Raw genomic sequence first — 25,551 nt, 5'->3', positions numbered from 1 at the left:
ACCGTATGCTGGCTTCTGATGGACACTCAGAATGTGTAGGTTTCCGCTGGGAATCACACATCCTCAAACATTGCTCTGACTGTAAGTTTTTGACAGTTTTTATTGCAATTTTTTGGGCCTCTGTACTATAACCGTCAGTCTGTACTGGAAATGCTATTGAGCTGAAGAAGTGGATCTGTCCCATGAAAGCTCACCACCTAATAAATCATTCTGAGAGTCTTTAACAGTGCTACATGACTGCTGTTTTGTTCTGACTGTAAAAGTTCAACAGCCTGAACAAGAAAGGAAGGGGCGCTCAGATTTGAAATGCTCCTGTTTGACAAGGCACTTCAGCCTCAAACAGAGCCACCACCAGTGGGAAGCATCCCTTCCATCAGGTACACTCCCCCATCGCCACCATCATTAGAGACACAGTCCCTTTCAAAACAATCCCCCAAGCCTGGATCAAGGATCAGCATGAGGGACAAACTGGGCACCTCGGGCATTCAGTCCAAGTCCAAGACCACAACATTGGCCTCTTCAAAATCAAAGAGCCACACTTCTAAGCCAGCTTCAAACCTTGCAGTGCCGGCCGCTCCTGAAGCGGTGCTGCTGTTGGGACCGGCACTGGCGGGCTCACTGGGAGCTGCCCTGCCCTCTGCGCAGCAGGCACCAGTAGAGATTCTACCAGCACCGATGCCTGATCAGTGCACAGTGCCATGTTCCCCCTTGGCACTGGGGGAGCTGCTACTGAGTTCTCAACAGCAGCAGCACTCACCTGCAGCACCGAAAAAGGCTCACCCACAGCACCGAGAAAGGGTAGGACTAAAACAGACAAGGTCCCTGCTGACAATAGCCCTAGCTCTGTAATCCAATCACCCCGGGGGACGATCCACTACACCCCCTGGCTCTGCATTTCACACATGTAGCATGGACAATCACCAGCAATACTACAGATCATCTCACTACTGCAAGCTGATTTATACAGAGACTGGTCACCTGCAAGAGCTAGTCAACCTCATGAAAGCCATCTGTCTCCATATTCTGCTAGATTCAACAGACCATTTCATTACAGAAAAACACTTTCTTTGAGACGCCCATACCCAAATATTACTTCAGCACCATGTTACCACCAAGACTCATCATCATCACCACCCATACGAATCTCACAGCTCTGGGTTGTGAATGCATCCAGCACCCTATTGTTATATTAGTCCTATCTGGTGTACGCGCAGCACGAGCCCCTCAGTTCTTTCTCTACCACCCTGAGCTGCAGACAGAGTTTCGCTCTCTCCCTGAAAGACTAACTAAACTCTTCTTTATTAGATAGTTTAGCATTGTTCTACTCTTATCCAAGTTTTCTTTCCTGTTCAAAGTTCAACTAACAAAAAAAGAGTCAGTTAGGCTGCGTCTACACGTGCAGCCAACATCGAAATAGCTTATTTCGATGTTGCGACATCGAAATAGTCTATTTCGATGAATAACATCTACACGTCCTCCAGGGCCGGCAACGTCGATGTTCAACTTCGACGTTGCTCAGCCCAACATCGAAATAGGCGCAGCGAGGGAACGTCTACACGTCAAAGTAGCACACATCGAAATAGGGATGCCAGGCACAGCTGCAGACAGGGTCACAGGGCGGACTCAACAGCAAGCCGCTCCCTTAAAGGGCCCCTCCCAGACACAGTTGCACTAAACAACACAAGATCCACAGAGCTGACAACTGGTTGCAGACCCTGTGCCTGCAGCATAGATCCCCAGCTGCCGCAGAAGCAGCCAGAAGCCCTGGGCTAAGGGCTGCTGCCCACGGTGACCATAGAGCCCCGCAGGGGCTGGAGAGAGAGCATCTCTCAACCCCCCAGCTGATGGCCGCCATGGAGGACCCAGCAATTTCGACGTTGCGGGACGCGGATCGTCTACACGGTCCCTACTTCGACGTTGAACGTCGAAGTAGGGCGCTATTCCTATCTCCTCATGAGGTTAGCGACTTCGACGTCTCGCTGCCTAACGTCGAAGTTAACTTCGAAATAGCGCCCGACGCGTGTAGACGCGACGGGCGCTATTTCGAAGTTGGTGCCGCTACTTCGAAGTAGCGTGCACGTGTAGACGCAGCTTTAGTGTGTTAGAATTAGCATCACCACCATGCCGGGCTCCCCAGAATTCAAGCAATGTGCAACATGCAGAGAAGCCATGCTGGTCTCTGACGGTCACACTTCCTGCATCACGTGCTTGGGTGAGGGACACCAAACTCAGTCCTGCAGCCATTGTTCCAGCCTCATGGCAAGGGCCAGGAGGGACTGAGCCAAGAGGCTCAGAACTTATCTCTATGAAAAGTTCCTCCAACCACTGGTCTCAGATCAGCTTTCCACTAAGAAATCAGCATGGGAGACCAAGCATACAGACTCTGTGCATCCCTCTCGGTTCACACTCCACCTGCAACATCCTTCTCCAGCATGTTCCTGGCCTCTGGCACCTTCTTCATGGAACATGCCCATGGGAAAAACTTCCTTGGTGTCCCCAGCACCACTAAAGAGCCCACTTTCAGAACCAAGCCACCAACATTTGGTGCCTCCGACGCTGTTGGCACTGCTGGCTTTGGCCACTTCATCCCCAGGGCATAAAAGTTCTTCTAAAAAAAAAAGACCCTGCCCTCAGTGCCAGACCCGGAGCGCAAGCGGCATCACTCCATGTCTCCACGCTGTTCACACCAGGCACTGGCCTTGCAACTGCATGCGTCCAGGTCCGAGGCATCGCCCCATTCTTGTGCAGCACCAGACTCGGCATGGAAATGGCACTGGGACACCACTTTTCCAAAGCCTCTGGCAGTGGAGTGTGGCACGGTGCAAAATGGTGCCATGAAAACTTACAAACACACACTACACTGGCACCAGGAGCATTCAGATTACCACACTGAGGCTATGTCTACACGTGAAGCCTACATCGAAGTAGCCTATTTCGATGAATAACGTCTACACGTCCTCCAGGGCTGGCAACGTCGATGTTCAACATCGACGTTGCGCAGCACCACATCAAAATAGGCGCTGCGAGGGAGCGTCTACACGCCAAAGTAGCACACATTGAAATAAGGGTGCCAGGCACAGCTGCAGACAGGGTCACAGGGCGGACTCAACAGCAAGCCGCTCCCTTAAAGGGCCCCTCCCAGACACAGTTGCACTAAACAACACAAGATACACAGAGCCAACAACTGGTTGCAGACCCTGTGCATGCAGCATGGATCCGCAGCTGCAGCAGCAGCAGCCAAAAGCCCTGGGCTAAGGGCTGCTACACACGGTGACCATAGAGCCCCGCAGGGGCTGGAGAGAGAGTGTCTCTCAACCCCTCAGCTGATGGCCGCCATGGCGGACCCCACTATTTCGAAGTTGCGGGACGCGCAATGACTACACAGTCCCTACTTCGACGTTGAACGTCGAAGTAGGGCACTATTCCCATCACCTCATGGGGTTAGCGGCTTCGACGTCTCGCCGCCTAACATCGATGTTAACATTGAAATAGCACCCAACATGTGTAGCCGTGACGGGCACTATTTCGAAGTTAGTGCCGCTACTTCGAAGTAGCGTACACATGTAGACACGGCTTAAGTGTCCCTGGTGCTGCCTGCATTCCCTTTGCCTATCGCAATGCTTGGGGTTTTTGCAGGGCTTGGAGGCTAACCACTCACCTCGGGAAGAGGCAGTTTTGACCACTGGAGTGTTTTTTTCTTTCTTTTTATCACAGCATTCCTGCTCCACATGTTCCAACAGAGAGGATGTGCTGCCCACCATGGCCTACTTGCAGCCATCCTATCCATGGTTCACACACCACTGTCTGTACCCTCACAAGTCAGTCCTGCACCCATTGCTCCAGCCTCATGGTGAGGGCCAGGAGAGACAGAGTCAACAGGCTCAGAATTCTCTCTATGAAAAATTCCACCAGCCTTGGAGCACCCTTCCTACTAAGGAGTCGGCATGGGAGACCAAGGAAATGGACTCTGCATGTCCCTCTACCTTGATTCGCACTCCACCTGAAACAGCTGACCCTTCTCTGGCATGTTCCTGGCCTCCAGTGCCATCTACCTGGGCCATGCCAGCCTTGCACTAAGGAATTGGCAGTGGTCATCATGGCAGACATGGTTGCCCCACTCCATTGCCCACTCAGGCACCATCCATGGTGTCCAGGGATCAACCTCTATTGCTGCAATTTACTACATTGGCAACATACTTGCAATCTCAGCATTCTGGGGCTGAGGATTCCCTGCCAGAGGATGAGCATGGATCCCCGCTGCACCATTCCTCCTCTTCACCAGACAGTGTGATGCTTTTGGTGTTGCCTCACCCTGCAGATGACACAAGGGCATTTCAAGAGTTATTCAGATGGGTGGCCCAGGCTCAGGAAAAGGACCTGCAGGAGGTGCCGGTGAAGCAATACAGGCTTCTCTGCACCCCTTCTTCTTCCTCCAGAATCACAATGCCCATGGACGAGGCCATTATGGACCCCACCAATGTCATATGACAGACACCACTATCCATCCTTCCCACTAACAGGAGGGCAGACTATACACAGAAGCTCCCTCCCCTCTCCTAAGTAACTCTTTTTTTCAAAACCTTTATTACAGTAAGCGCTTGATTTAATGGACCCCAGAAATAACAGATGCTGTCTGCCAGCTCCCCTGCGCCCCACCCCACATAAATGCTGGAGACTTACCAAAGTCACCACTGGGGCTGGAGGAGCTGCACTGCTGCTCCCAAGTGCGTGGAGCATGTCAGCTCCCGGCCACTGCTGACTTCAATGGCGCTGAGTAGCAGCCATGGTGTCAGAGGCTACTGCCTTCTGGCAGGCTGAGGGTGGCCATGCTCTGCCTTCACGCAGGCGGCTCAGAACTGGGGGCTGGAGGAGCCACAGCCCTGAGAGCTGCAGGAGGTGGATTTGGGGGTACATGGTCTGGAAGGGAAGGGGCAGGGGATGGGGGCGCGGATACCTAGCTGGCACAGCTCTCAGGGGAGGAGTTCTCTGCAGCTTTGCATGCTGCAGGGAAGTGCTGTCCCACCAGTTCAATTGGTCATGATTTAGCCAATAGGAGTGAAAGGACGGTGCCTGAACAGATCAGTACCCAGTTGTGCAGAAGCTGCTTCCCCCACCAAGCAGAGGCCACAACCAGACTGGGTCTTGGCTTGCCTGGGTCTGGCTTGTGAGGCTTGGGGCTCCCCCCCACAGCAGTGCAAGCCAGCCGGCACTGATGCTCCAGTCATGGTGCCCTCTGCGTGACTGAAACACCAGCACCAACTTGTGCCCCTGCTAGGGGGGAACCCAGGGCCTCGTGGGCTGGATCCAGGCAAGGCATGGGTTGGAGCCAGCCCGCATGCCATAGGTTCCCCACCCCTGTGCTAGCGACAGGTGTCTTTGGGACAGCGAGAGATGAGGCACTGTGCTTCCCCAACCACATCCTCAAGCACGCAGGTGGGTTGGAGCACTATGTAACCACCAGTAAGCAGTGCTCCCTGTAAGCCGAGCGCTTGGGCTGCCACCCAGGAGTTTCAGGTGCCACGCAGGTGATTAGCAGAGCACCCACACCTATCAACATGTTTGCTCTGGTGCTGCACAGCTGCCTTGGTGAACACAACTAAATTTGTTCTATATGTAGCATATAAAAATTAAGAGGCAACATTTCTGGAACAGAGCAGGTATAATTCTTTCGCGAGCATCTGACAGCTTCAACAGCCACAGAGCTCTCGTGCTGGCTGTGGGATTTGGTCTGTGAGTTACATAGGGTACCGTAGCTCAGTCAGACAGTATATTCCAGATGCAGGAGAGTTCTGTGATATAATTTTACTCCAGTTCTCCTGTGAGACTTTGCCCCAAATAGGTGACAAGACTGACATAGTTTATACAACTCTACAGCTATTTAAAAAAAAGCAACTCACCCAACTGTGGAATAGTTTGTTGGTCATTGGGAGAGAGGAGACTTCTTATTTACCTGGTTAGAGAGTGGAAATAGTTACTGGAGAGAAGGTGAGTGGTGGGTTGTACCTGCCCGGTGTGTCTTCTTCAGATCCTACTTTTCAATTGTAAGCATTTTTAAAATGTACTCTGATTGCCCCATCAGTCTTGGAAAAATGTATAATTATCTAGCTGCACTTTGGTTATTTTCACTGGGTTTGAAAATGTGTAAAACCTGAGATTCAAGACAGCAAAAATAATAATGAGATATGGTCATTTTTTGTAACATAGTGGTATAATCTCTAGAAGCAGATCGGCAGATGGTGTACACTGCATAGCTCTATGATGGTTTACGCCAGCTAAAGATCTGCCTCTAGATTTAAAAGTGAAACTCCAAAAACTGCCTGTGTTTGCTGAGAGGAACCTGTTCCCAAGTAGATTTATACAGCATTTTAAATTTTAAAATATAGGTGTCCATCAGTTTAAAACATAGTTGCCAGAAAATGCTTTACAAAATGCTGACAAATTTTACATTCCCTGCAGTTCCACTTAATGTTTAAATGTGGTAGTAAATGTAAGGGTAATTAATGGCTAATAATCCATGCTATCTGACACGGATACGATCTTTTGTAACTCTGGCCCATGACATATAGCAGGATCCAGAAAATAAAGAACAGTTTCTTGCCAGAACTCTGTGTCACACCTTTCTTACAAAAACAACCAGTCCTGTGGCACATTATAGACACAGATTTTTTTGGAACATAAGCTTCCATGGGCAAAGACCCACTTTGTCAGATGTACCCACAAAAACCTTATGCTCCAAAAAATGTGTTAATCTATAAGGTACCACAGGACTTCTCACTGTTTTTGTGGATACAGACTAATGTGGCTACCCCTCTGATACTTGTCACCTTTATTACAGTAAATTACACTGCACTTAAGCAATACAAACAAACATTTCCTCCTGTCAAGTCTTGATTTAAGAACTGATCTTAGATATTGCTCCCAGTTGTGACATTGCTCGTTGTTCTTCGTTCTGCTGGCAGAGTTCACTTTTTCAGAGGGGAGGGAGCAACTGCTACTAAAGCCATTAGACCGTAAATATGACAACTGCCTGACACATCCTCGGGATCATGATCTGAGACCCAAAAATATGCTCAGAGGTTACTTTAAATAGCCCAATAAAAGTACAAGGATATTTCAGCAACATGCATTTCCATAAGCTTTTGGTCCTAAATTCCTCTTTCGTGAAAATGTGATATCCTTAAATCCCATTTCAGATTCTGCAGTGAAGAGAGAGTTTTGTGTATTGATTGGCTCCTGTTCTGTTGAGATTATTTAACTATTTTGCTCAGATGAATGCCAAAATATTTACAGGTCCTCTGGCATGACTGAATGTTTCTTACACTGAGGAAATTGAAGTGTTTTGCATCTCTGTCAGAGCCATAAGGATTTCAGTATTTCCTTCCTTTAAATTCCTCATTGACATCAAGCATCTCTTATTGGCTACCTAATCTTATTTGTCTGTCTAGGTAATTTTATGACCCTAACATCACCCACTGGTTTGTGATAGTTCGCTGTGGGCGCTCAGCATATGGCTGAATAATTCAAGGCATGGTCATCATCCCATACCCTCATGGCCTGAGGCCTACTAGTTTCTCCTTTTATGACAGAGTGGTAATATTAAGCTGTTGGGACCTGCACAAGAAATAGTGACATTAACAAAATTATTGCTCTTAGATTTTGTTCCTTTGGTATAGTGGTAATCCACAGGATTGTACCCTCTTCCCCAATGTTTGTATATTGTTTGTCTTCTTAGGCCCCAATCATGCAAACTCTTACACATTTAAGTAATATGTGTCTTTGTACATGTGAATTATCCCACTAAATTCATTCACTACTCACGTGTGTGAAGGTACTCACATGCTTAAGTGTTTGCAGGATTAGAAAGGTCAGCTAAGGCCTAGTTTAGGACGTGATTTGTGACCAAAGCAGTAATATCAATACTCCCCCATCTAGTGTGTAAGGGTATGTCTACACTCACATTTGATGAACAAAACTTTTGTTGTTCACAGGTGTTTAACCTCCCCTCCCCACAGAAATGACAAAGTTTTTCCAAGGCAAGCAGGAGCAACTGATGAGGGGGGTCTGGGGGCCACTGTCCACATGCTCCCCCCAGCCAAGGGAAAGGCTGTGACAATCCCCCTCTCACCCAGCCCCTCCTTCTACAAGCCCCTGCCACACACCTTTCCCATCCCCTCCCCACCTGTGCTCCTCCCCCGCCTCTTCCCCTAACTGAGGCAGCCAGGAGACTAATGGGGCTGAGGGGCTAGTGGTGGTGGCAGGGGTCTGCACCCTTCAGCAGCCAGCAGCAGCAAGGGAAGCACAGCAAGGCAGCCCCAGCTAGCACAGCTCTCCAGCTGTCCCTCTCTCTTCTTGCTGAGGAGTGTGGAGGTGGTGCAGCTGTGGGGGTGTAGGAACGTGGACATCTGCTACTGCCGCGAGCCCTGCTAGTCCTTCCACCAGTTGCTGGCTGGCCCCTCCCATCCATGGTGTTTTGTGGGGCAAGTGAAAGTGTGAACCCTGCTTTGTTTTCAGGAGGTCACTCCCGCCAATAAAGTGAAACCCTCTTGTAGGGGGTGCAAGTATTTTGTCAGATAAAGTGACAACAAACAGCATTCACTGAAGGTGACTTTTAGCAACAGAGACAGTTCTTATAGATGTTGAGCCCCACCCTGGCCGCTGCTAGCTGTGTCAATGCAGCCTTGCTGCTAAAAGCTGCTTAGTGGACCATGCCCTAAGTCTTTATAAGGAGCATCTTCCTATACAGAAATAAGCTATATAATATAAGCACTTTAATACTGGCATAACTACATCCACAACAGAGGAGTTATACTGTGTTAACGATACTGGTATGGTTAAAGAAGTACAACTTTTGTGTGTAGATGTTCCACCTAAAATTTTAAGCTCTTTGGGGCAGGGACCTTGATTCAGAATCCCAACTAGTGTGAATTGGCATGGCACAGCTGAAGTCGGTGGAGCTATGACAATTTATACCAGCTGATGATCTGGCCCCATATGTTCCTACCTGTTTTTATTATGTCTAGTACTGTACAAAGGAACCATGAACTCTCTTGAGGCCTCTCGGTACTATTATAAGATAAATATAAAATATGAAATAGATCATATGCTGTGGCCCACTTTTGTATATTTTAGATTTCCTCCCTCTACAATTTAAAACTTAAAATATAATATGTATTTTCTTTTCTATACAGGACACTGTCTTTTGTTTTGAATACTAATGCTCAGAAGGGCATGATCCAGGATTAAACATATAAAATAGATGGTAAATAGTCTGCTAGCAAAATTCACAGATACTAAAATGGGAAGAGTTACAAATGTCACTGAGGATGGGGACATACTACAAAGGTACTTATGTTAGACACATACCCAGGAAATAAAATGAGATTTAGATTAATAAATCTAAATAAAAATAATCAGAACCACAGATATTCAATGGGAAGAAGAAACTTGGAAGATTAATGTTAAAAAGTAAATGTAGAAGTGATCCTGATCGGACAATGTGATGATTTTTGCATGATACAGCAGCCTACAAGACTAGTAGAGTGCTGAGGGGCATATGCTGAAGTGTTATGTCACAAAGGGGGAGGAAATAACCCTGTTTATGGTCTGACTGTCCCGTCTGGACTATTGCTTTCATTTCTGGTCTCTTCCTTAACAGAAAGGTATTGATCAATTGGCGGGAGTTCAGAGAATTGCAACAAAGTTATTAGGAAAGAAACTGACCTGTAATGAAAGGTTTATAAGACCTAAAAATGAAATCTGCAAAGGTATATAAGCATGTGGATATGTGCCTGAGGGGTTTTCAATGGCATGTTGGTGCTTAAACCCTATTGATTTCAATGGGAGTCAGGTGCCTAGGCACCTATGAAAATCTGCTAGACATCTATTGGTACCTATACCAAGCCCTAGATGGCAGTGGATGGTGACTGAGAGCCAGCAGGGTGGCGGTGGATAGATGCAATAAAGAGAAGTTACACACTTCATGCAGTAACAATGGTTCTTCGAGATGTGTCCCCCCATGGGTGCTCCATGGTAGGAGTTGGGCTCATCCAGCACTGCAGCATGGACACTTTTGCTGAGCACTGTTGAATGGGGCTGTGCATGCGCTAACCCAGCGTGCGTCATTTACACCACTAGGGATAGCGTGCACACCCCCACTCTCTCCTCAGTTGCTTCATTGAGGGGAGGTGGGTGAGATGTGGAGAATCCACTGGGACACATATTCTCCAAGAATCATCATTACTGCATGAAGTGAGTAACTTCTCTTTCTTCGCACACTGTCCCCATGGGTGCTTCATGCTAGGTGACTGTAGAGCAGTACCCCCCCTAGTTGGATGGTGGGTTTTAATTCAGTGTGTCTACCACAGACAGTACTGCCTGACCTACTGCCATATCTTTGTCTGCATGGGATTGTAATGCATGGTGAGCCGTGAATGTGTGGTTAGAGGACCACATGACAGCACAACAAATGCACTGTAAGCATGCTCCCTTTAGAAAGGCTGTGGATGTTACTACCAATCTCATGGAATGTGCCCTCAGAAATGCCAGCAATGGTTTGTTTCTGATAGAATAGCAGTGCACCATGCATGCAGATATGAGTCTCGATATACGTTGGGCTGACAGAGGCAATCTCTTTGATCTTTTTGTGATTTTCTGAATGACTGTGTCCTGTCTATCTAGAAGGTTATGGCCCTTCTGACATTCAGTGTGTGTAGTTTGGCCTCAACATTGGAATCATGCAGATTAGGGTAGAAGGTAGGTAGAATTATAGATTCGTTAATAAGAAACTGGGAGCACACTTTCGGTAGAAATGCAGGATGTGGTTGTAGTACCATTTTGTTTTTGTGGGAGGTTATATAAGGAAGAGAGTTGGTCAGGGCTGCTATCTTGCTCACTCCTTGAGCTGATCTTATTGCCACTAGAAACAACATTTTCAACGTTAACATGGCCAGAGAACATGTGGCCATTGACACAAATGGTGGTCCCATAGTGTGTGAAGGACCAGTTCCGAGTCCTAAGCCAGGAGTATAGGTTTGCGAGGAGGCATGATATTTTGCAGGCCTTGCCAGAACCTCTTTACAATCAGGTGAGTGAACACTGAAAAGCCTTCCACATGGGGATGGAAGGCTGTGATCGCCAAAATGTGGATTTGGAGTGAAGACCGTGTTAGATGAGCATCTTTTAGTAAAGGATCTAGTTGAGGATCATATGCAGCAGGGCTTTTGTGTGTTGTATTCCCCTTTCAGAGTACCTGGATGAGAAGCATGTCCACTTGGAAAGGTAAGTTTTTCTAGTTGTTTCTCATCTGCTGTGTAAAAGCACATCCCTCCCTTGCCGGGAGTAATGGCATGCATGCTCTGGGATTCACAGAGAAAGCAGGCCATCAGATGGAAGATATGTGGCCTTGGGGGAAGCATGGAACTGTTGTTCTAAGAGAACAGGTCTGGACAGCAGGGAAGCAGGTAAAGAGAATGACAAGACAGGTGAGAGAGTAAAGGAAAACAGATCCGTTTGGGCCATGCTGGAGCAATTAGGGTGGTTTGTGCTCCGTCTGTCTGGATTTTCCTGAGGACTCTGGTGATCAGAGGAATGGGTGTAAAGGTATGCAGGAGGTGAGTACTCCAGAAGAGGAGAAAGGTGTTCCCCTAGAGATTTGTGCCCCTTGCCTGCTCTCAAGCAGCACTGAATGCATTTGGAATTTTTCCGTGTTGCAAAGAGATCTACAGCCGGCTGGCCCCACATCTGGAAGAGGTGTTGGGTCACTGTGTGGTAGAGCTCCCGTTCATGGTCCAGGGAGAAATGGCAATGTAGAGCATCTGCGAGTGTGTTGCTCATGCCCGGCAGGCATGATGCCATGAGGATGACGATGTGACCAATACACCAGTTCCAAAGCTTTATGGACTCTGCACAAAGGGATTGTGACTGGGCCCCCTCCCTGACGATTAATATAGAACATCATTGTGGTGTTGTCTGTGAGGATCCTGATGGTCTTGTTTCGAATGTGCAGCAGACAATACTTGCAAGCATTGCTCAGTGATTTCATCATTGGCCTTGTAAACTTAGGGTCGTGAGCGAAATCCTTGAGGACGCTATTTAGAGGTCGGGGTAAATAGATTTGAAATAAAATATCTGTCAGGGATGATGCTTGGTCCTGCTGAGAGGGCAGGGGACTGGATTTGATGACCCCTTGAGGACCCTTTCAGCTCTATGAAATATGTATGTAAAACAGTGAATAACTCAAGGAGGTTGACATGTAACCTTTGCTTGTCTGTGGTCTATCAGCCTTGGATGTGATGTTGTTGGCAATGTGCTCCCCAGCCAAGAAGTGAAGCATCCGTTGTAATTTGAGAGGCTGGTTGGGCACAATGGAATGGGACTCCTACTAGAGTGTTCTGTTCTTGGGTCCACCAGTGTAAGGACTCGGTTACCTTCTGAGGTACTGATACTTGTCTGTGTATTTGACATCTGCCATGTGTATACACTGATGCAAGCCAATGCTGCAGGCAGCAAAAATGTAGCCAAGCACTGGGGACAATGTAAGTAGTGGCCACCATGTGGCTGAGGAGGTGAACGCATATAAGCACGGGAACCGTAGGGCTGGTGGTAAGTTGTGATATCAGACCCTTTATAGTCTTGTGGCACTGTGTAGGGAGAAAAGCTCAAGTGGTTGTGGAGTCGAGCTGAGCTCCTATGAAATCAATGCATGTAGTAGGTTCCAGAGTTGACTTGGCAATGGTTATACGGAACCCCAGGGATTGTAGATGTTTCATGGATTGGACCATGGCCTTTGTGATGTCTTGAGATGGTCCTCAAAGGAGGCAGTCGTGGAGATATGGGAATATGGTGATGCCTTCCTGTCTGAGGTGCGCAGCTACTGGAGCAAGGACCTTGGTGAATACCCTGGGAGCAGTTGAAAGCCTGGACTGTATTGGTAGTGATGTGCTCTAAGGGTGAAGGGCAGAAAGCATCTGTGAGCAGGGTGAATAGTGACATGGAAATAAGCATCTTGGAGGCTTAGGGCTGTGAACCAATCCCCCTCATCCAGTTTGGGGAATATAGAAGATAGCATGGTTATCTTGAATCACTGTTTGCGAATGTATTTGTCCAGTCTTGGTAGATCTAGGATGGGTCTCCAGCCCCGTGTCTTCTTTTTTTGTTAGAAAGTACGTCAAATAAAACCCCTTCCCTCTGTACTGTTTTGGAACTTCTTCTATGGCTCTGATTTGCAAGAGGTGTAGCACTTACCACCATAGTAAGTTCTCGTGGGAGGAGTTCCTGAAGAGGGATGGATAAGTGGGGGGATTAGGGGGATGGAGAGTTGAGGGATAGTGTATCCCTTGGCGATGATATCTAATACCTATCTGGTTATGGTTATTAATGTCCACTAATGGTAAAAGGGACATAGGTGGTGGCAGAATATTTGAGAGTTGTGCATTGGAGAGTGTGGTTCGACAAGTCCTTGACCAAAACTTCAAACCTGATGTCTGGAGGCCTGTGGAAGGGGCAGAACAGCTGTTCAAAGCTTTGCGTTTCTGATTTCTTGGTTTATTGACATTATATTGATAAGGTTTGTAGCAATGCCTTAAAAATGACTGATCTTTGTACCTCTGGTATGGGGTGTACCCTCTTTTTTGGAATGGGGAAGCCTACATGCCCAAAATATGCAAGGCAGTTCTTGTGCCTTTGCTAGAATATAAGATTTCATCTGTATTTGCAGCAAATAATTTAACTTTGTCAAATGGTAAGTTTTCCACCTTTAGCTGGAGTTCTTTTGGAATGCGTGCTGCCTGTAGCCATGAGGATCTTCGCATAGTAATGGCTGTGGCCATGGCTCTGGCTGCTGTATCAGCACCTGCAGAGCTGTTTTTGCTGCAGTGTGGTCTTCCTGAACTATACATTTCACGGTAGGTCTTTTGTCCTCAGGCAGATGAGGTATTAATTGAGAAAGCTTAGAATAGTTGTCAAAGCCATGATTGGCTAACAGAGCTGAATAGTTAGCTATACATAGTTGGAGCATAGAAGATGAATAAACCCTTCTACCAAGTAGCTCCAGGCGCTTATGCTCCTTGTCAACGAGGGTGTTTTTGTATACTGAAGATTTCGCTCTGTGATTGGCAGCGTCTGTTATTAGAAAGTTAGGTTGTGGGTTAAAAAATAACAAGTCCATGCTGTTTGCTGGGGCAAAGTATTTTCTCTCATCCCATTTGTTGGTGGTTGTGGCAGTGGTCAGGTTCTTCTGGACCTCATCTGCTGCCTCAAATTTAGCCTCATCCAGTGGTTAGCCCTACTTTAGCAGTTGTAGGAGGTTGTAAATTCTTTAAAAGCTTGTGTGGTTTCACTAGTATTTCTGTTAAAGTGGTTTCTTGGCTGATTACCACTCTCCTAAACAGATCCTGGGTTTTCTTCAGGTCATCAGGAGAAGGCTGGTGAATGGGCGAGAGAGCTTCTCCGTGGGAGGTGGGCAGATTCAGGTGGTGGTCAGCGCAGAGGGAGTCATGACTCAGTATCATCCAATTCCACCTGTTTAGCATTGTATGAAGGAATTGACAAAGTAGGAGATGGCTGGTGCTGTTGTACAGCAGAAGGTGCTTGTGAGTGACTCCTTGTAGGACTGCTGTAGCCGCAAGCCAATTGATGTAATTGGGACCTGGAGTAGTAAGGTTTGTGAGGATGATGAGGATGGCCAGAGTGGTAATGTACTGCCTGAGTGATTCTCGGGGATGAATGTCATGATGAGAAGGCTCTTCTACAGTCAAAGTATCCCATAGCCCTAGAAGAGCATGCAGGTGTAAGGGGCTCTGGAAATTGACCACCCCTTCTGGGTTATCTATCGCTGTAGTATGCAGAGTAACAGGAGTGAGGTGAATTAGAGTACCTGTGACTTGTTTTTGCCCTAGCTTTTTGAAGTGCCATGGGTGAGTGCTGTTGTTGCGGCAGAGTTTGGCTTTGATCTGCCAGTGCCGGGGAGAACATGACACCATATGTTCCTCCGGCACCGATAACAGCTGAGTTTCCTCAGGTGCCAGCTGTGCACTCGGCACAGCTGTCTTTGTTAGTCCCATTGGTGCCAATAATGGCCAATGTGCCGTTTTAGGCATTGCCGGTGTGGGAGGCACCACAGCTGCTTTTGTTGGGGAGCGGCTTTTAGATTTTGTGGCTGAACTAGGCTTGGGTTTTTGTGCACTCAAAGTGTCCGGTGTATCTCCTACGCTCACTCTGGGCATGGAGTCTACAGGGGAAGGCTTTGATTGTGCCTGTGTCCCCAGTGAGGAAGCGGGAGCATCCCTGACAGAAGGGATGCTGCTGCCCAGTGTTGAAAGAGGCACTGCCAGCAGCTAGCGAGCTTTGTCAAATGAACATTTTTAATCTGAGCTCTCTGTCCTTCCTCACTGTGGCTGTAAAGGTCTTGCAGTGAGACCATATCTATAAGTCTGAGGGGAGAGGAGAGAGCCACACTCCATCTGCAGCTGATGGTAGTGATGAAGGAACTGAGGGAAGAGTGGGACCGTGCATGCTATCCCTAGCGACACAAATGGCATGTGCTGGGTTAGTGCATGAGCAGCCCCACTCAATACTGCTCAGGCAAAGTCTCCATGCTGTGGTGGTGGGCAAGCCCAACACCTACCATGGAGCACCAGGGGGACAGCACTCGAAGAAAAACCAGCCAGAAGAGAAGAGGCAGCACAAACGAGCAGCCAGTTGGGTGGCAGCAGAGAGGTGAGACAAATGGCCAGCAGGGCAAAGGCAGAAAGCTGTGACCAGCAGGGTGAGTAAGATACCTCTTTACCTCCTCCTATTCAGGACAGGAGGTGAAGTCTGCGGATGCACCTCTGAACTGGTTTGCTCTGACCAAGGGTCGCAGCTGTGAGTGGGGTGCATAGAAGGGCTGGGCCTGTGAAGGGGACATTTAGATAGATGAATTTAAGAATCTGAGAAGAAAAGGAAAATTTTCCACCCTGCTTAGGGTGAGACTTTTACTCATGGTTTGTGTTTATGAACTCTGTTAGTGTTGTTTTCCCAGATCAATGCCAAATTACTTCCCTCTTTCATTAAAACTTTCTTTTCTATGCTCAGACTCTGTGCCTGGAAATGGGAAAACATTGTCTCTTAGAGGCACCCAAAGGCGGTGTGTAAATTTCTCAGATTACTGGCCAGGGGCTTGAGCCATTTCTGTGTTGGACTGATGGAAAGGAACCCCTAGAAATTTTACCCAGTCCTGGCTGTTGCTAGCTCCATTTGGAAAAAGAGCTAGATAAATATAGAAAACTCTGACAAGATGGCACTGGCACCCACTTGTGTGTCATTTTCCCCCATGACACAAATTTTCCACATATTTCCCTTCTCTTTTGGCACCATTAGGGTTCCTCTTCTGCCACAAAAGGTAGTCACACAGTTTTTCCTTTGAGCTTCAAGACTTATAATTAAAAAAGCCATTTTCCAGCAAGTCTCCAGAGGCCTGGTTAGAAAGACTTCCACACTCCATATTCTGTGCATTTATTTTTAAAAATTGATTTAAATGCCTATGCAAAAGATAGGCCCTGATGCTGCATATAGATGTGTTTGTGGAGACCCCTGCGTTAATAGAATCCTGTGGACTTCAGTGGGACACCACGTGAACATACTGCTCAACACTAGTAGTGTACCTGTTCAGGACTGGAACCTTAGGTTGCAAGATCCTCAAGGCCAAAGAGCTTAATTCATCCTGGGTTTAATTTATTTGGCGGGGGGTCACTGAATTTGGGGTCAGTTTCGTTTACTGAGGACAACCTAGTACAAGCTTCCTTAGCACAGCCTCCCACTCACAGTGACATCTTCACACGATCGCTACGGTTCAGCCATTCACTCTATGGTAGTTTAACATAGGGGGGTGTATGAAACATAGACACACACGTTGCGTATGTGACAGAGACAGGTAGAGATGTGCATTGCCTCTTTAAGTACACTGGCCCCACTCCAAGTATACTGCCCTTGTAAGTAGACCAGGAAGTCTGTAGCTGTGATATAGGGTACCTGGTTGGGGGCTCTATGAAGAGGGAGAGGGGCACATCATTTCACAGGTGTACAGGAAGAAGGGAATGTAAATATATTGGGTTGGATCCTGGGATCTGGCTGAGGAACAGCTGATACAAATTAGAAGTGGCAGATGGTACACACGTTGCTGTAAACGATCATTCAGCTCCCCTAATCTTGGGACCATTTAAGATGCACAAATTTGCACCAGTTGCAGGAACCCCAAAAGGAACTCCAGCAGCAAGTGTTCATCGAGCCCTGCTACCAGACGAGGTGGTACAGGAAATGTAGGCAAGAAGGTGGGCTGTTTTAAACACAAATACAGGCACACAATGCCCACAGCTCACTAACAGCTTAATGAATGGAGACAATGTCGCTTCATTTCCCGACACAGGATTTACCCTTTTAACAATAGTATATGCAATTTTTATTTTGTTTATAGTTTACCTTCATATTAGCCCAAGTTTTTCATATCCCAGAGAATGTCATCTGGTGACTCTCTGTGGTTTGCCACCGCCTCTAATGTTCCTTTTTGTAAACAGGAGGAGGACTTCAGCTCTAAGCACACTAAAGAGAATGAGATGTAAATTTGATATTTTATGCTCGTGTTCCTGTCTATGATTTATAAAAGGAATGATTACCCTCTGATACTTTGTGGATTTATCTTCTCTGCTGACAAAGGAGACCTTGTCTACACACATTTTGTGCACCAGTTTCAATTATTTTCTAATAGTATTTAAGTTGGAACAACTCCCTCTCTATTATGGATATACTTAAACTGGTTTAAATGTATTAAATCGGTTTACTTTATTTCAAGTTACAAAATTACATAAGATGAATTGATTTCAGATGCCCCCACACAAAGTTGCCCCTATTTCCCTAAATAGGGGGAAATGAGCACACCTTTTGTTTGACCAGTGACCTACTCCTTGATTTGGTTGATTGACAAACTGATGTTCCAATAGGATATCTGTTGTCTTGGAGATGGCAGTTGGTGGCAGTTATTCTGGCCCAAAAGAGGAAAGGGGTTCAGAAAATCTTGAGAGAGAAGAAAACAGTAATTAAAGGAAAAGAAGAAACAGAAGAAAGGCACAAGCACTCTGAGAAAAGGAAGAAAGAAGCCCCGTACTTCGACCAGCACTGGCTCTAGGATACCCTGGCTGTACAGTTATCAACTTCCGTGGAAATCTCAGGCCTTCAGAGTCACAGGTGATAATTAATAGATGGGGACTAGGGATGCAGAACCTATGCTGATAAGCACCTGAGAATTTGGATATGGATAGATACATACGGACAGATCTGTTTTAGAAAAAAAGAGTTCTCGAGCCTTTGGTTTTGCTGTTGTCCAATCATTTAGAGCAGGCGTGTCCAGCCCACGGGCCGCATGCAGCCCTGGACAGCTAGTAATGCGGCCCCACAAGATCGTAAACTTTTAACATTATTATGTGATTTATATACATTAACTATATTATATATTTTATATGAGGCCCAAGACAATTCCTCTTCACTCAATGCGGCCCAGGCAAGCCAAAAGGTTGGACACCCACGATTAGAGTCAGGGAATATATACTATGGTCTTGTGCACAATACCCAGTTTTGTGGGCAAAAAATGCCTTTTGGCAAACAACAGTGAGAGCGTACACACTGCAATGTGCCTTTTGCCAGGAAAATACCCAGTTTTGGAGACAGGAAATGTGCGCCCCCAAGAGAGACCTTTTTCTTTTCCTCTCTGACAAAGAGCCAGCATAGACACTGGTGTTTATTTTGGTTTGTTTCCACCAGTATCCCAGAATGCCTGCCCTGATAACTCTGCTCAGTGTTTTGATCTCTGCTGTCCTGCAGATATGTGCTTCTCCCCTTTCAAAGTTTCAGGAAGTATCTAACAGCGGAGCGAGCTGCTCCATTTGGAGAACAAAGAGCAAATCATTGGAATGCTCCTGCTCTGCTCTGCAATAGGAATACAGCTGCTGGCAGGGACAACTGCTGCAGGGATTTCAGAGGGGATACTGGCTATGTGCCCCTACCCAACCCCCCATTGATGAGCGCTGCCTAGGTCTCTTGCTCCACCCCTACCTGCCTCTTTCTGAAGAGGCATAGCTCCCACACTCACCAGAAGCAGCATACATATACATATCTCATAGAGCCGGAAGGGACCTTTAGAGTCATCAAGTCTGATCCCCTGCTCTCTTGGCAGGACCAAGCACCATCCCTAACAAATTACTTTTTAATCTATTTGTCCCAGACCCCCTCAAGGGCTGAGCTCACAATCCCAGATTTAGCAGGCCAATGCTCCAACTACTGAGCTATTCCTCCCTCTCTGTGGACAGTGAGGATGCATGTGACCTCCCTGTACTGCCCCCACAGGTCATCTCTGGCTGCTGCAGTGTGGAGGCGGGGAGAAGAATGCTGTGTTCCTTTGACATTCCTGAGCATGGAGAGCTCACAGAGCTTCTCAGGTGCTGCTCCTGCTTCCAACAGCTGGGCATTCTGTGGGAGAACTCCAGAGCATCCCCAAATGCGCAGTGATCAGCTCTGCCTTCTCACCACACTGCTCGGTGGGATACACAGTGTTTTGCTCACTCTACTGATGATTGTGCCCCAGTGTGGATTTGCTCTGTTGACAGAGTAAGTGAGAACACCCTGTGCTGATTTTTGTTTAATTGACTTTTGGGTGTCTATAAAACTTGGTAGTATAGACAAGGCCTATGCCCTGTTTTTGAAAAGACATTTTATTTTCTTTCAGTAAAGAGAAACTTTGTCGATAGAACTGCATAGTGCAGACAACACGGAAATCCCAAGCTTTTAAATATTTCACTGTAGGTGGATGCGTGCCCCCTAGGGGGCATTCAAAAGTTGTGCTTGTCTATGGTGCCTCTGGGCCTGCTCCCGATTGCTGCAGGGGCTTCCTGCAAAGCCCCACTTTCTTGTAGGGAAGGCAGCCACGCTTCCCACACATGACTTAGAGCTAATCACAAAGGGGGGGTTCTTAGCAAACCTTAGCATGACCTTAAGTGAGGCCAGTCAAAAGAGGTGCCGTGGGAGAATGGCTTGAGACAAGCAATGCAGGTGTGTCAGCTCAAAAATGTGAAGCCAAGCAGAGCAGTAGCAGGGGTCAGTGGAGTCCTACTAAGATGAAACTGAAACGTATGCGACTAGACTACAGGACAGAGAGATTGTATGGGGAAGGAGGGAGGTATGACAGAAGTCTCTTGTTGCTAGGGCACGCCGTGGTGAAAGTAAGGGAAGCAGATCATGTACACTTGCAGGAACTCACAAGAAGACCCCTTCCTGAGACCACCTTGGTCTATATCACCAGTTCCTAGCCTAGTGAAAGGTGGAATTACTGTAGTTAATGTATTTGAATTCACTAATTGCTGAAAAGGGTTGCAGTAAGCAAGAGCAGCTGGTGCCTGTAGGTGGGGGTAGGGGGCAGGCACCAGTTGCTTCTGCTTACTACAGAACACCCCATTTAGCAATAAAAAAATTGGCAGAGGCACCGGGCACGCAGCATACCTTCGAAGTGTTATCAGCAGTGACTTATGGTGGTAAGAATGAATTTAGGAAGATATTTCTGTCTCTGTTTGTGAAGAGAGGTGGCAATGACTGTCCCATTTCTATGAAGGAACCTATAAAAGGTGGCAAATGTTAGCTGGTTTTCCAGAGCCTACGAATAATTCTGCTCTTGTAGTGGCCAGGGCTCTTGCCTAGGAGATTACACAGCTGTTTTACTTTCCTTTCATGGGGCATCCAGAACTGATGGTGGCTTCCAGAAAGAAGAAAAGGAGCTGAGGGCAAAGCCTTCCACTGTTCTGTTATGCCCCCCTTAAACAGCAAAACCAGCAATGGTGTCCCCAGTTGGTGTGGCAGAGGGAAGGGGGGATAGAATGAGGAAGAACTGTGCCCTGGAAGGCATGATGAAATAATGTCTTTACAGCGCAATGGGAAGTACTACAAACCTTTGTTAAATGAGCTGGCTCCAAGCCACCAGTGAAATTATTCTCTGGGAGGAACAGACTAAGGAAAGAATTCAGTTAGGCTTATAAAAAAGTGAATTGTACAAAAGAGTTTCAAGTTCATTCAGTTAAGGTTTCTGTTACTAGGATCCACTACTGGAATCACACCAGACAGAAGCATCCTGATAAGTACAAACTTTATTTTTCCTTTCCTCTGTATGAGGGGTGTGGGATGTTTATTTCATTGTATCCTAAACTTTTAGGAGCAAACCCTGTCCACACCCAACCAATTTCTCTGGGTGCAGATGCCCCTCTTGCAATAGGTTTGATTTTGCCCTCTCAGGATATCAGGATTTAAGGATGCCACCCAAGGGATAAAAAGCACAGACATCAGTTTTAATAAGGGTTGTCTCTGTGCTGTTATGTAGAACTGAATGAGGGCCAGATGATCTGCTGCTAGATAAATTCTGTATACTTTTCACCTTACCAGAAGGCTACAGGGGCACTAGGACAGGACGGCTACTATAGCCATTAGTATCACTCACAGAGACGAATAAATAATAAACGTGTATTGTATGGAGAAGATGTTGATAGGCCATGAGCCCTAGAATGAGTCAGCTCTGGATTATTCAAGCTTCCTCAGCTAGGAAACTAAACTTTGTCAGTTCAGGTTTACTCAAAAGAATAGTTTTAGTTAAGATAATTTGGTTAAGTGATAAAGTACAGATACTAATGGCATTATCAGTCTATCAAGGGCTGATAGAGATGAAGTGGGGGCCAAAGTCAAAGCGGTCATCCCGAGGTCAGTATCTGTCAAATAGAACGCAGGGTGTATAATACATCCATTGTGAGGTGATTTTCTGGTTTCTGAGTAAGAAAGAAGTTCTTACTAAATAAGGACTGCCACCAGTCAACTAATCAGATGCTGCATTCATGTCCCAGTGCTCTCAAAGATTTATAAATCAAAGTAATCTATATTTCTTCAAATGGTTAAGCTTAAATGCAAAAGAAAAAAATCCCAATTTTTTGAAAATTGGGCTAAGAGCCACTCATCCTCCATTATGCAACCTGAAAAGCAAAACATGGCACAAACCTAGCACTCCCCTCCTTCCTCTAAAGCTGTCCCTACACTAGCATGGTCTTCTGAAAGATAAATTGAAAACCGGAGGCACGTTTGAAAGAGGGTGCAGAGTGTCTACACACAAAATGTGCTCTCTGGAAATGAAATCAAAAGAACACGGCACTGCTTTAGAAAGCGCTCCTCTGAGCCTGGGGCAGGAACAGCCATTCCTTTTGAAAGATTCTTTCAAAAGAAACCATGTGTTGATGCTCCATAGGCCACTCCCTCGAAACAGGAGTCCTCCACGGCACCAGCCAGCTGGGGTGAGGGGATGCCCTGGCCAGCAGCAGGGGGCTGTATGCTCCATGTCCAGCTGCCTTTAAAGCTGCATGGACTCAGAAACCCTGTGGCAGGAAGTTCTGCCTCAAGGTGTGCCAGGAGGCAGTGGAACCAGCCCTTCACATACCCAACGCCTCGCTTAACTACATTGTGTGTGTGCTCAAGCCAGGCATTGAAGAGCTCCTGTGTGAGGTTCGGTGGCCAGTATAGGGCCACATAAGCCAGGGCTGGAAGGGATAGGCAGTATCTGCCACCATGCACAGACTCATGGGCCTGGTGGTGTCCCTAAGCAGGAGTTCCCACTGGGCAATGAAGGTCCCTGCTTTCATGCACTGGCAGAGTTCCTTAACATGCAGGCATTGTGCGTGCAGCCCACCCATATATCCATAAGTCGGGCCCTGCTGTCCACCAGGGCCTGTAGCACCATGGAGTGGTAGCCCTTTCTGTTAATATAGGAGCCCATACTGTGTTCCGGGGTGCAGATCAGGATAGGGTCCCATCCAGGGTGCCCAAGCAGTTCAGGAATCTGAGCACTGAGAAGCTGGCAACAGCGATGTCCAGGTCTCCCACACAGATGACCGTGTGCAGGAGCATGGCATTGATGGCCCAGACAACCTGAATGGGATGGCTACTTGTGAAAGTATGACAGGGTGTGCCTGGTCCCATACCCCCTCCAGGCATCCAGGCCCCAAGGATCCCCCTTTCCTGGAAGCCCTTCCCCTGATCCGTATGTGACCCCAAGCATGCAAACTCCATGATGATGGCCCAAGTGGCAGCCTTGACCACCCTGAACTGGTGCCTGATGAAGCGGTAGCTATCCGGGATGGCCAGCCTCCAGAGGGCTATGGTGACCCTCTTTTTGAGGGGGAGGACAGGCTGTATCCACGTCCTGATCTCTGAAGGTGGGGGAGAGCCACTGGCAGAGCTCCAGGAAGGTCTGCCTCCTCATTCTAAAATTCCGTTGCCACCTCGCATCATCCCATTCCCCCATCACCAGCTGCTCCCACCAGTCCGAGTTACTGGGTTGGCTCCAGAGTTGCTGGTATACTCAGGGGGAATGCCATTGAGGTCCAGGGTGGAGTTTTTCCCTGGCTGTGGTGAGGGGGATCACCCCCAGGAGGTCAAGGGTAGCTGGAACTGCCATGACCAGCAGGGCAACCACATTAGTTGCTAGTGTGGGTCCACTGGGCTGTGTGAAAGCCAACTTGTCCATGCACTGGCTCTGTGGGGCTTGTGGCAGCCCTGCACGCTGAGATGTGTGCAAGGCAAGGGTGTTGAGGAGAGGCCCTTTAATGGAGTGACAGGCTGCAGCCCTGGAAGGGCTTGTCAGCCATGTGATCCCATCCACAACTTTTCCTGTCCCATTCTTCTGAAAGAGTGTTCGGGGTTGCATGGACACTCTCTTTCGAAAGAATGGGCCAGACTTTCAAAGGTGCAGATCAAAAGGCTGATCCGCTTTTTGTGTGTGGACGTACTCTTTCAAAATATGGCCTTATGGAGGATTATCTTCTGGATGATCGCCTTTCGAAAGCATGCTCTACTGTTGACGTTGCTTAACAGGCCATCCTTAATTCAAGAGTTTACTTATGTCACCAGTGGAAATGAGTGGAGTGGCTCTGCTGTATTGCCAATCTCAAATTATCAAAATTTATGAATCAAGTCTCAACATGAATATTTTGATAAAGCATTCATTTAAAAGGGCTCTTTTAACTGCAAACTGTTTTTCAAATAAAAGCTGATTGTTATATATTACTAGTTTTCAGTTCCTAGAGCCATAAAACTGAGTATTTAACACATTGTCTATGCCACTTAAGCATTCAGTACCATTTTGCATAGCTAAATATCTAGCAATATCTAGCTTTTTGTTTTTAATGTGGGGCAATCTGCTGTAACAAACATGCTGTGCCTACACCAGCCCAAAACTTTGAAATGGCCATACAAATGGCCATTTTGAAGTTTCTTAATGAAGCACTGAAATACCTATTCAACACCTCATTAGCATGCCAGCAGCCGCGGCACTTCGAAATTGCTGCGGTTGCTGCCATGCGGCTCATCCAGACGGGGCTTCCTTGCGAAAGGACCCTGGCAACTTCAAAATCCCCTTATTTTTATCTGTGGTCAAGAAGTTTTGGGCTTGTGTAGACGTAGCCATATACTTTAGAGTAAAATTAAACAAAAACCTACCTACTTTATTTCAGGACCTGAAATCCCCATCAAAAAAGTTGGTAATGTATATCAACTAAATAGGTGTATCTTGGAGGTGAAAAAACTAATGCATCAGATTTGTTGATTTCCAGCCAGTAGAAAAGATGGTTTAGTCCTCCCTTACTTTTTCTGGTCACCTCACCAAGATAAAGGAAGCAATTTCTTTTAAATCTGCTTAGCTATCAGCCTTCTCAAACCTGCAGGCCTATACAAGCCGTCTTGTACTGACAGATTGTAAAGGAGGAATTAAAGACACTCATATACTCTTCTTTGCCAGGCAGAGCCAAACGCTGCCCCACTAAGAGCTGGCAGCAAAGTGACATTTTAGTCTGGGGGGGTGGGAGGCTCCATCCTTGAGGAGGCCATTTAGGAGTCTGGGGCAAAGAGGTTAAAAAAAATTATGTCACGGGTGGTCCTTGATCCTGTCAAGAGGGCAGGGGACTGGACTTGATGACTTCCCAATGTCCCTTCCAGTTCCATGAGATGAGTGCGTGTATCCACCCACACCTACTTACAGTCGCGCCCCACGTGCCCAGCGCTAGCGGAGGGCGAACGGGCGCCTTGTCCGTTCGCCCGCGCGGGAGACGCGGCACTGGCTGGCCGGAGAACTCGCTGCCAGGGCGGGTGTCTCTCTTCGCCACTGCGACTAGCCCCGCAAACAGGGCGCCAAGGCAGGAGGGCCCCTCCCTGCCCAACCGCCCGTACCAGCTCTGCCGCAGCCGCCAGCCAGGGAGTGCGCAGCAGGCTCGGGGCGGTGCTATCTGCTGCACAGTTAAAGGGCCGGCTAGCTACACGTGAGGGGCGGGCAGCGCAGCGGGCCGTAGCCGCCAGCCCCTCTCCCACTTCTCACACAGCCTGCGGTAAGCGGGCTCCCGGAGAAGCGGCTCTGGCTGGTCACAGCGCCCCGCGGGGGTAGCCCGCTGTTGGCGCTACCTCAGGGCTGGCGACCCCTCCCGCCCGACGCAGGGGGACTGCTCTAGCCCCGCC

General features: G+C 47.6%; 1 long non-coding RNA gene across 1 annotated transcript in view; it reads right to left on the bottom strand.

Moving 5' to 3' along the window:
• Positions 1 to 25,551, bottom strand: part of LOC142014590 (uncharacterized) — a 28,025-nt gene that overhangs the window by 1,979 nt on the left and 495 nt on the right. Inside the window, exon 2 of the long non-coding RNA XR_012645986.1 lies at positions 4,198 to 4,312. This is a non-coding gene — a long non-coding RNA (uncharacterized LOC142014590). The remainder of the gene's footprint in view (positions 1 to 4,197; positions 4,313 to 25,551) is intronic.

Source organism: Carettochelys insculpta, chromosome 6 (genome assembly GCF_033958435.1).
Source record: "Carettochelys insculpta isolate YL-2023 chromosome 6, ASM3395843v1, whole genome shotgun sequence".
NCBI lineage: Eukaryota > Metazoa > Chordata > Testudines > Carettochelyidae > Carettochelys > Carettochelys insculpta.
Note: the sequence above shows the minus strand (reverse complement) of the source record. Positions and strands in the feature narration are given on the sequence as shown.